Below are 12,238 nucleotides of genomic sequence, written 5' to 3'. Positions count from 1 at the left end.
ATATAAGTGATTATTGTAGTTTGAAGTTGTTAAACAGGATGACTTGGTGTTTTCGAATAGTAAATATTCATATCATGAGTGGGCCCAAACCATGAACTGACCCTTGGATTGGATTCTTATTGGATCACAATATTAGAATCCATACCTGATCCAATAACAATTGAATTCAGATGGGATCAAAGTGGTTTGATGTATTGGGTTGACATCATATCAGATTGGATAAATCCTTGATCAGATTGGTTTGATCCAATCCATTGACAGCCCTAACCAATAGAGATTATTTAGTGAATATTTGCTACCAAGACAAAAAATATTTATTTCGAACAAATATTTTCCTTCGAAATACTGAGTGTATTTGGGCTGCAATGGATCTGTTAATACCTATTGCTGATAATCAAATTCATTCTTCGAATGAACATTATTTATTGGGTTATAGGATCCAATTAGACGTACCACAATTGGAGTTTTAAAAAGAATGCATCAAACTTTTTACACTAATGAGTTGAGCATAGCATATTACCTTTACGTTAATGATTTTTGGTGACGTGTCCTTCTACTGGGCACTGGCTCCTCTTCTCTTATAATTATCTTATACGAGTGCTCAACATCAAAATTTTCCCGTACTCTTAAAAATTTAGAGATTCTATTGCCACACTAACTTTTACCAATAGCACCCCAACATGTGAACTAATTCTATGGGAGTAAACTATTTATTTACACCATGGGTTGGTCAAGTTTACTAGAAAAAATTGACTACTCAGCCCTTGCTTGGTATCAGCGAAGCTCGAAGTCATTGTAGATGATTTCGTGCAAGTCTAGATCCTTGGGGAATTGGTGGTGGTTGTCCTCCTCGTCGTGGACTGATCAAGTTCAACTAATTGTCATTAATTTAAACGGATTCATCTAAAAGGGGTGGTAGAATATAGATAAGCAGCACCGTAGGATTATCTTGTTTATGATGATTTTCATATTTTGCAGAGAGATTTATAGGGTTTCATTACATACTTCATTCTCAGCTAAGCCTCTCTAACACAATTGTATTATGTTGCAAAAGGAAATAACAAGGCAGTACAGATTGGTGCACGTATGATATCCATCAACTAAAATTTTCTTTTGTTCTACCCTGACCCCAATATAAGAAGCCATATATATCTTTTGTATATTTTCTAAAAAGTTTATTAAAAACAAGGCTTTCTTTCATGTAAGAAGTCAGATAAATAGAATTAAAAATAAAAAATAAAAAAATTATTACACAAAGTGGATTAGATTTACTTTTGAAATAAAATTCCTTTTAACTAGTCCTTCTACATTAAGGTTTTAATGAAAATAAGAGGTGCACTGGTGTTATAACAGTTATGATGACCTTTACAACCACACATTTTTATTTTTATTTTACCTTTGCAATATTTGTTGTTGTGTATGATGTGCTACTCCCTTGATTTATAAATACTAATTTATTCGTAAAAATATGAAATAAATGAAGTTCTAATAGTTTATAAGTTAAATATAAGAGTTTATGAACCATAGGCATTTATAATGTCATCATCATTAATCAATTATTAACAGCCATTTTTAAAACCTTCATCTGATTAACCCTTTAGGAACACCTTTTTATTTTTCATGAATACTTTTGAGTAGATCACTTCGTTTCTCCATTTTAGTATACATTTATGAATAAAACAGGATTCAGATTATGGTTTACAAATGGTAAAAAACAGAGGGTTGTATATCAGAATTCAAAATAACTTATTTCTGTACTTATTTCTCCATTTTGCAAATTCCAATTCGAATATTTGGGGATTGATGAAGATGTTGAAGCCTTGGAAAGGGCTACAATCTGTTTGAAGAAGCTGATAGAGGTATGAGCTACTTCTAGTTAATTTTTTATCTGCTAATGTTTGCAATAAGGATCATCTATCAATTACATGCCAACATATGTTGTCTTCTTTCTGTGTCATGAGGCTTGCTAGCCAATGTACCAATTAGTTGCTGTAATCATGTATCCTCAAGAGTGGGATTGAAACAGATTCCTCATGTATCTTGGATAGATTAAAGCATATTTTAACTGCTTGAAAATTTTCTCTATATTGACCAATCACTCTTGCTCATTTAATACACGAGGTAGTAGCAAAACTTAAATTGACTAGATCTGATTTTGATTGATGATCTCATTTTGCAAATACGGTCGTATGTAGTCTTATCCTCTGATATGTAAGGCAGTGTACATTCAAATAACTTTCAAAGATAGGATTACTTTATTGTTACCATTTATCACTTCTATTCTAGCATTTAACTTCATCACCTTTTTCTTACACTTTGAGCATAACAGGTCCACTGACACTATAGTTTTCTGAAACAGTAACAGAGTCAGTTATACTTCAATACTTCATCTTAGAAAAACATGTATTTTTGTTATTTCATCTTAGACTTGGTCAAAATTCCATGTTCAAGGGAGTCAAGTAAATCAATCTATTCTAGAATATCATGTTTAATTTTTCTATTAATAGGGAGATAAGTCAAAAACATTTTATTTTTTTAATTTTTAACTTTTACTAATTTTATTTCTCATGACACACAAGCCCAATGATTTGGCCACAGCAGAAAAGATTGAAGGTTTAGTTTTAAAATATTTTTCATCAAGCATTAACCATTTATATTAATATCTAAATTTAAAGATACTAAGAATTTTTTAAATATTTTACAGGACAAGATAAAAGAACTTTTGAGTTTATTACCAGAAGGCTCTTAAGATATTACAGGTCGAAATGATGTATTATCTCAAGTCTTGGGTCCTAATAAACATGGTCGTGTTCGTGGTGTTGGCCTGGGACCAACTCTTAGCAAATTATTTGCATCATCTTCTGAAAATTCCTCTAGCGATTCTGTTGAGGTACATAGGTTGAAGAAGAAACTAGAGTCTTTGGAGCAACAACAGATTGTGAAAGATGCTGAGGTGGAGTGACTCAAGGAATTGATCATTACTCTAATAAGAAAAGTAAATTATCACTGATAATTGAATATATTGTGTTTTAAAATATTTTATTAATAAATATTGATTGATATGACTAATTTGATTAATGTATATGAATTGTAGGTTGATGAGCAGCACAATCAACCCGACAATGATTAGTGTCCACAATAACAATCATGATAGATAGTTTTTATTTTTTGAGTAACAAATATGGATTTATAAGTATCGACTCTTAATTCAATCGACTTATTATTTTGTTATACTTGTCTTTTAACTAATTTGATTTTCTAAGTAATTGTGTTTAATTAACAGGTTGTATAAAAATAGGTATTTAATTACAAATAATTTTAAAATAAAAGAAATTAAAAAATAAAAAATAAAAATCTTATTAGCGGCAGTCATTACCGCCACTATAGGCATTCAAAAATCGTATTTATAGCTACGGTAAAAAACTAATTAGAAGCGGCCACTACAGTCACTATAGGTCTCAAGTATATCTATAACGACGGTAATACAATCAATTAGCGGCGGTTTTTTACTGGCACTATGGGTCTCATTCATATCTATAGCGACGGTAAAACAATCAAATAGTGGCAGTTTTTTACCATCATTATAATGCTCTATATTACATAGCGGCGGGTTTTTTGGTATTTACGACGGTTTTTGACCCTGTTAAAAACCTAAAATTTTGTAGTGAATTTTTTTTTTTTTTTTTTTAAAGATGTTTTAGAAAATTTAGATTAAAAGAAACTTGGTTGAGGTGACTAGTAAAACAATATTACAAACTCCAATACCCCATAGAGAGACACACTTCTCCATAGTAATATTACAAACACTCCCATCTACAAAGGAAGTACCCAAAAATTATTCCCCTAAACTCCTTAAAAAGTTTACACCTAAAGATCAGGAATCCTAAAATCGAGATGATTATGTCTTGAACTGCAGATTGAAAGAAATATCACATTGTCCTCTTAAAGTCCCTGAACGCATAATCCATTGGCCTCCAAGAATTGGGAAGAGAACGAAGGGAAGATGAGAAACAAGTCATAACCTCATATTTAACTCAATATTTCACTTTTGGTTTGTCTGGTTTGACCCGACAATTGGACCGACCTGGTCAGTCAGTTGGGTTGACGATTGATCTGCGTTTTAACAAGTTCCAATCTGGAAAAGTGAGACTAGCACGGGTTTTGAAATCAACAAGATCTCCCTGTAACAACTCCAAATTATTCTTGATTTGTAGTTGGGTTAACATAGTTAGGATTGATTAAGAAACCTGAGTTTGAGTAAATATGGACTAGCAAATTTGAGCTGAGCTGGATCCTAGTTGAGTGAAGACATTCTCATCTTCGTAGGATTTATACATGTAGTTTACATTCTGGCTATTCCCTCAAGCGCCGATTTACTATGAAGATGACTTTAAACAGATTAATTAGATGGTTATAATCATCCAATCAAGAATATTTTCAACATGGGAGATCATCTAAGAGGGACCCATCTAATATTAAAAAGGCCCAACCCTTGTAAGGCGCTTCAATATTTTAGAATAATAGGATCTTTAATGGAAACTACCTACCAAAATACCCACAGTTATTAGGAAAGTGAAGAAGAGTAAAGATGTAGGCCAAATATTCTATTCAAAATACCGTCTTGACTGCTTTCTGTTGCTTTTTATTTATACAACCACACCTAATTGTAAGCCGCATATTCGTGGTAGAGTTCTTAGGCTTATTTGTAGTTATTGTGCTTCAATGGGTTTATTTTACTTAATTTTATTGTTCTAATTTTATAATTATTATAATTAACTTGATTGTTGAAATAAGTGCTTTTTTTCCTATTATATTTCTCTAGTTTTTATATAAAATCATTTTTAATATTATTTTATTAGTGGGTGCACAAAAAGTAGTTCAAAATATAGTATTTGCTTTTAAATGCCCAAAAATATCAAGTGGTGCCTTATTTTACATATGAACGCCTCACGCGAAACAAAATAACAAATAGGGTTTTTTTTTTTTTTTTAATGTTTTTGGGTTGGAGAATGGGAACCAATTTAACTTTTCACATTGGTTCGAGGGGCTTTTATTTGTCTTTTTTTTATCAAAATGCAGCAATTATACTTTTTTCAGTGAATCCTCCCCTCCTAAAGCCAAGCTCAAGTTGAGAAAAAGAGTACTACATTAAAATTTCTGAATCTTTTATATTAAAAATTGCAGTAATTGGTGGAATTTTTTAATTTTTTTTAATTTTTTTTAATTTTTTTTAAGCTTTTGGATACGTGTGGTTGTTCATTTAAGCTTCTTAAAATTTGGGCTTAATTCAGCCATATTTTATAACCAAGAAGGTGGATATCATTCGTTCAGTTCTTTTGTTGTCTTCTAATATTTTGAAAGTTCATCTTTTTTCCTACAGGAACCACGATTAGGGCGGTGGGGTCGTATTCCAATTTCTCATAATGGGGTTGCAGTACAGTTGCTTGGGCTAGTTGAATAGGGTATTTGACATGGTTTCAGTTTTGACAATCTAAGATGTTGAGAAATTAAGCGGAGGAATTCCTCAATTTTGCGGGTCCAGATGTAACTATGGGAATTGATAAGGAGTTATTTGCATCTTTTCCTTGTTGAGGTGAGATTATGATGATGATCCCTATCTTTAGCTAGGGATCCTCTCTAGTGAATCATGTACAAGTAATTTTTTTTTTTTTTTTTTTTTAAACGTAAAAAAATATTACCTTGTTTTTGTTATGTCTTAGAAATTCATTACATATTTCGAGGGATTTTGATTGAGGGTTAAGTTTGGGTACTTAAATAGATTTTTCCTTAGAAAATTCGAGAATACCATTAGGTTCGTGTTGGAAAATTATCCAAAATAGATTATTAGTTCGTGAAAATTGGAGTTCGGGACAGATTTTTTAAATAAAAAATAAAACAAATTCAATAATGATTTTTTCGTCCTTAAGTCACTAGAAGTATTAAACTTATTAGAAATTTACATATTGTTCATTTTCTTTTTCAAAGACAAATCTTAACCCTGGTCTCCCTAGTGATAAAATAATCGATTTGAGGACTGTAGAGCGAGATAGAACACTTGACGAAAGAGAAGAAAATTTTTCTCTTGTCAAGGGCCTCGTGTGGAATCAAAAGAGATTGTGATTTCGTTTGAGAGAAAAAAAAAAGTAAATAAAGGGAGGTATGGGGAGTTAACTTCGTAGCCCACTGTAGAAAATGTCAAACAAGTAAAAATTCTTCCATTTTACCTTTTATTTGTTAAGTTTTTAGTAGAAAATCGTTTTACATCCAAGAATTAGATTTGTGTTTCAATCTAGGGGTACATTCTTCAAAAAATCATTCATGATTAAATGATTTTAATATTTGATTTTTCTTTTAATTGGAAATCTTGTATTAGAAGTTAGAAAAATAATAGATCTATTAGTTTTATGATCATTAATAATTGAGAAAAAATTAAAAATGATTGTTGGCGAATTTGGGTTGAAATCAGATAAGAAGATGAACAATTGTTACGCTCGATCGACTCACCCATCATCACACGAAGGATTGCAGAATGTATTCCTCTCGGGTTCAATCGCTCAACCCTATGTTGAAATTTCTAGTTCAACTTGTTTTTAGCCTATTTTTCTCCATTTGGAAACAATGAAAATGGTTAAAAATTCCAAATCTCTTGCCACGCCTCGAAATCCCAATACGAATCCTTATGATTCATTAGTCAGAGTCTCAAGGTGTGAAGTGAATAAGTACACAACCTGATAGAACAATTATAGATAATAACATTATGAAGTGAAACATACACGTAGTGGAATCTATACTGGATAACATAAAATCAGAGCAAAACGGAAACTAATCATCATCAATTAATTTCATCGAATCCATAACAGTATAACCATTTCCTAAATACAACCTTTCAAAATAATATACATCAAGTCCCACAAAATACATTACAACACACCTGCTAAGTCACTATACTAATTCTCAAGCTAGCGGTGGTTGCAGATTCATGATAAAACCCTCTACAAGAACCTCCTCGAATGACTCCTCATAGGCATGCTCTGCAAAAGCTAAAGTATCTTAAAAGGGAATGATATGGTGAGTAACAGGGGAATGCTATTTAATAAGATGATCGCCATTCTAACAGCAAGTCATACATGCACGAGTAACCAAACTGAAAGTTAAGTCATGCAGATTTTCATAATGTATCATACAATAAATGTCTAAGCATACTGAATAGGCAGTTGTAAATAATTTCAATTTATCATTTAAAGTAACATATACATTTTTTTCAAATGAAACATCTATCAACATCACAAAAGAAAGAAAATACATAGTAAGAACACGGCGGTGTAGTCGATAAGAGAACATAATAACACATCGATATAACAGTCTCGATATGGCAATCGATATTCTAAACTTTACTTTCGATGTGGAATCCCATTGTTAAAATCTGATTATGTAACCAGTCGGCATACCACAATAATGGAACCGTTTATCCGACTTAGACTGGTCGTTGGCCAAGAATCTAGTGAGTTCATCTTACAATGAGGCCTATCGTTTGACGACTGCAAACTAAAAGTGATCACTAACTAACCTAGGAGACCCTTTACGTCGAAGTCTATCAAGAGGTAATACATGTGAACCCAACCTACCTCTACAATACACAGAGACTACCTTTACACAGAACATTCCCCAAGAAAGAAATAAGAGAAATTCTTAAATCTCATAAGCTATAATATGCTTTAAGGAATCCCAAACTACCAAAGAGCATATAAAATCTAATGTTAATCCTAGATTGACCTGTCGCTTCCGGATACACATTAACGCATCATTTTTTGTAGGTATTCCATGACTATTTTATGGTAAACAAATCATTTTGTTTTGTATATAATATATCATTTTCTTTTATCAAAAAAATACAAACAAAGTTTGGTAGTGCCCTCTAGTGATATCCATTTGTCATTCTCATTCATCAATATATCTATCATGTCTTACGTGGCATGATCCTCACGTAGAACTGGAGGCATTGTCCCATCAATCAATCGAGAACATATGTTATCTCTATTCATTCATCAATCAATCGATCAATCCATCGTCTAACTCCTTATATATATATATATCAAAATATTTGTTTGTTTCTAAATTCATTTGAAATCCATAAAGCATCAAAAAATTTCATTCAATGGTTTTGGTTGAGTAGAAAAGCTCAGAAAACGTATTAAAACCATAAGATGTAAAAGTTGAAAATTTGTGAAAATTTGGCTAAGTATTGGAAAAAGTGATTTTTCAAAGTTGTCGAAATTGAAAACAGGTTTTTGTACATGAGAAATACCATATAATTTTTATTACTTAAATCAAATGAACGCTTAAGATATCACGTTTTGAAAATCAGGCGAAAACATTAAATTTTACGTTTTGTTCTTGAAATCAAAAATTACATTTTGATATGATGAGATCTGGATCTCAAAACTAGTTCCAAAATTTTCAAATGGGAGGTAAAACCTTGATTTCATTAAAGAACTTAAAGTAAATTACTTAAATGTTTTTAATGAAATAAAGGTGGGAAAATAGTGTACATGCTATGTAGGAAACAAAGTTGAAAAAAAAAATTAAGTTTCTGAAAATTTTCAGGTCTGATGGTGACTAGTGGTGGAGACATTGGTGACTGACGGCGCCGCCGTCAACAAGCTTGAAGGCCAAAAAATGGAATTTTTTGTACATGAAATTTTTTTCTCGAAATCCATTGAAACTTGTCCCAAACATTATATCACTCATAAAATGATTAAAATACATCAAATGAACTAAAATCAATCATAAATAAGCATTCAAACATGATTCAAATCGTTCAAATATGTGTAAATTTAATGAAACGATCAATCTATCGAAGATCACATGGATTTTCTATGAAATTATCGCATAATTAGAAGGTAGAAGGGAAGGCATCCTACCTTAGACTATATTCGATGGTTGAACGAAGTTTAGAACCGCCTCTAGCCAAATCTTAAAGTTTTTCCTCCAACGAAAATCGTATTTTCTTACATCCACATGTAATCCTCGACGACGTGCACAACTTTCCTTCTTATGTCAAGACTCGGATGGTTCTAGTTTGACATAGATCTGAGTTGTAAATCTCAAGAAAAATAGGTTGATATTTTGGTTGGAGAGAAGAATAAGAAAAATTAGATTTTTCTTATGAATTCATATATTTATAACTTAAGTGGGACATAAGCGTCATTTCGAAAGTTATTTTTCCTGAATGCCAATTTGGACAAATTTATACTCTATTTTGGGTGATTTTTCGACATGAATCTAATGGTATAATCAAATTCTTCAAATTATATCTCTAAATTGTCATTTACCTATTTAATAAATACTTGATGTGAAACTTGAGGATTTGATAACTTTTTTGATTAACTTCTGATTAAATCGTGCTTATAGGCTAAATTATATTGCATAATTAGTATGTTTTTTGACCATTTTGAATTCAATAGTGAAGTCAAATTTCATTAAAAATGATCAGAACAAAATTCGAGTATTTCACCTGAAGTCCATCTGTCAGAATTTTCTCCAAATTTCACTATTTTATTTTCTCAAGATAATAATTAAAATTCGAGGTATTACATTCTCCCTCCTGAAAAGAATTTCGTCCTCAAAATTTATGAATGTATTTTATTCTTCAAATGGTCTTTACTTTTGATATTTGAATCTAACTACAATATTTCTACCTCCCATTTCATATTCTACTTATCGTGATAGTTCCTCAAAACTTATGTTATAAACATTATGAATTATAATTTTACTGAAACAAAATAATTCTTGTATCACATTTCTTCCAGTCGACTCACATCAAAAATAAACATATCTCCCATTCTACAATTACATCCTTAAATGATAATTATTGGTTCGTGTAAACAACCAGTATGTTCTAACATTATTTTTCTTTCAAGTTTTGTAACATTATTTTTCTTTCAGGTTTTGTAAGTTCATCAATATGATTTCAACAATTTCGATTCAAGATGTCTCACCAATTGGTGTGGTGTCGCAAGTAACTAAAAATAAAACCTATACTCTTAAAAAAATGAATGTAGTGGTGCGAGTAAGGATCGTTCTCACGGAGAGTATCTAGCCTAGTTTTTAAGCTACGTGAACAAGAAAGGGGGTTTCAAGTATAACGAAAATAATTTTAAAAAGAATAACTAAGAAACAATTTAAATAGAAGAATTAAAATCAATCAAAAGAACAAACATTGGTCTAAGTTAACATCCACTATAGGAATTGTACAACTGATCATCGATGCAAGTATATATCAATTCACAGTTTAAATATTCACCGTTAGAACTATTTTCCTATCTCTCCTTAGTCGCAGTTAAAAAGAAAACAGGCAATCTAATTAACCCTATCTACTAAACAATCTAAGACAAGCGCTAAAGGTTTAATCTAGTAGTAACTTTAAGAATTAGAAAGATCGATGAAGCTAAACAATACAAGCACAAGCGGTTGTATTTAATTTAGTCGAGCGTTCTTCCTAAGATCTAATAATTTCTGACGCAGTAAATCATTAAATCTTAATTACTTTACAAATTAGAAGGATCACACAATTATGGATTTGATATCTAATCTAGCAGTGATTGCAACAAATAATAATCTAGTAGGCCTCCTAGTAATTAAACAAGACAATCATGAAAATAAGCATAGAAGAATATCCAATACTCAGAACGTAAATTGAATAATAAAAATCAATTAGATCTCATTCCCAAGCTTCCGTTTCCTTCAACCAATTAGAAAAGTTTAGCGACACAAAACCATGATAAAAACTCAAAAGAGAAGTTAGAGAAGAGCGGAGAGAGAGATGTCTTCTTCAAGTCCCTTGATTTTTTCCCTCTTTTACACATTATTTTTCCTTCTTAGAAGCCTATAAAATCTCCTAAAAAAATTCTAAATCTGATCCTAAAATAACAATATCCCAATCTGATTAATTAAATAAAAAATATTAAAAATAAAATAAAATCCTAATATAATTAGGAAAGTGGTATTTTCAGCTAGAATTTTCGTGCACCAAATCTAGAGACTTCTGAAAATAAACCGCATCAAATTCGCGTCAACAGTGTAGGTATAGCAACTTAAAGCCTGATTTCGACTTTGATTTAGCCAGTATCTCTTAAAACTCAAAACATGAAAGTTGTAGATATTTTTCTTAGCGTTTCATAAAATTTTGAATCATCTCAATCAGAGTTCAAATGTGAGATTTATGCCCAAATTACGAAGCGATGTCGAAACTGTCCAAAATCGCCTAATTAATTTCATTTTGCACTTAACACCTCCATTTGCATCCTAAATCAAAATAAAAGAATAATGAGTACATTTAAGCACCAAAGATATATAAATGACTAAACATTAAAGTATAAAAATATGGTATTTTGCATTCTTATCAAATTCCCCCACACTTAACATTTACTCGTTCTTGGGCAAAACTTCAAATTCACTTTCCTAAAAACATCAAGGTTGCAACGCCATCAACAAAAAACAATCAAACTCTTCAAAACTCATAACATATCATGAACAAATATTCTTAAACAACTTATGATTACTTAATAAGCATTTTCACTCAAAGATGGAGTAAACTAAATACGTAGACCCTTACGAAAATAATCACTCAACTCTCATGTGTTTGAAGGGTAGGTGTTTCACTCAAATTCATCTAATGGAAATGATCTACCATAGGCTTGCATATCTTCTCATTCCCCACCACTGGGATCACGTGCATAACACGAATCATAAGGACTTTTCAAGGGTTGTAACGGGGTTTAGGATCAAGGTGGGAAAATATTTGGGAATATAGCTCAAAAGCCATTGAAACTAGTGGAGCAAAAATGAATCAACTCAAACTCGAATATATAAGACATGTAAAACTAATCACTCTATTCAACAGCTTCTTCAATTTAGCTTTAAAGCATTTTAACCATGTAAAACTCTTGCATTGAAAAATAGATCATTCAAAAGGAACACTTTTCGTTTACTGTAGGGAACAATCCTTTGCAACAACTTCCACTTTTGTATGTATCATGTATAAATAGACCCTCCCTTTTTTTCTTCTTTTTTACTTTTTTTTTTTTTTTTTTTTTAACTCTGAACAATAAACTTACATCCACAATGGAACTCACGAATTGAGAATGAAAACATGTTCCATTTCATAAGTCATACCCACACCACAAATCTAGACACCCCCACACTTATTTCTTGCATACCCATACATATCAGAATGATG

General features: G+C 31.3%; 1 long non-coding RNA gene across 1 annotated transcript; it reads left to right on the top strand.

Annotated features, from left to right (window-relative positions):
* Positions 1 to 1,771: 1,771 nt before the first annotated feature.
* Positions 1,772 to 3,217, top strand: LOC147409907 (uncharacterized). Its single transcript, XR_015175477.1, has 3 exons — positions 1,772 to 1,859; positions 2,705 to 2,995; positions 3,095 to 3,217. It is a non-coding gene; the product is annotated as an uncharacterized LOC147409907 (long non-coding RNA).
* Positions 3,218 to 12,238: the final 9,021 nt, after the last annotated feature.

Source organism: Akebia trifoliata, chromosome 2, assembly GCF_017979445.1.
Source record: "Akebia trifoliata isolate Shusen 1 chromosome 2, ASM1797944v1, whole genome shotgun sequence".
Classification (NCBI taxonomy): domain Eukaryota; kingdom Viridiplantae; phylum Streptophyta; class Magnoliopsida; order Ranunculales; family Lardizabalaceae; genus Akebia; species Akebia trifoliata.
This window is presented reverse-complemented; position numbering and strand designations above follow the sequence as displayed.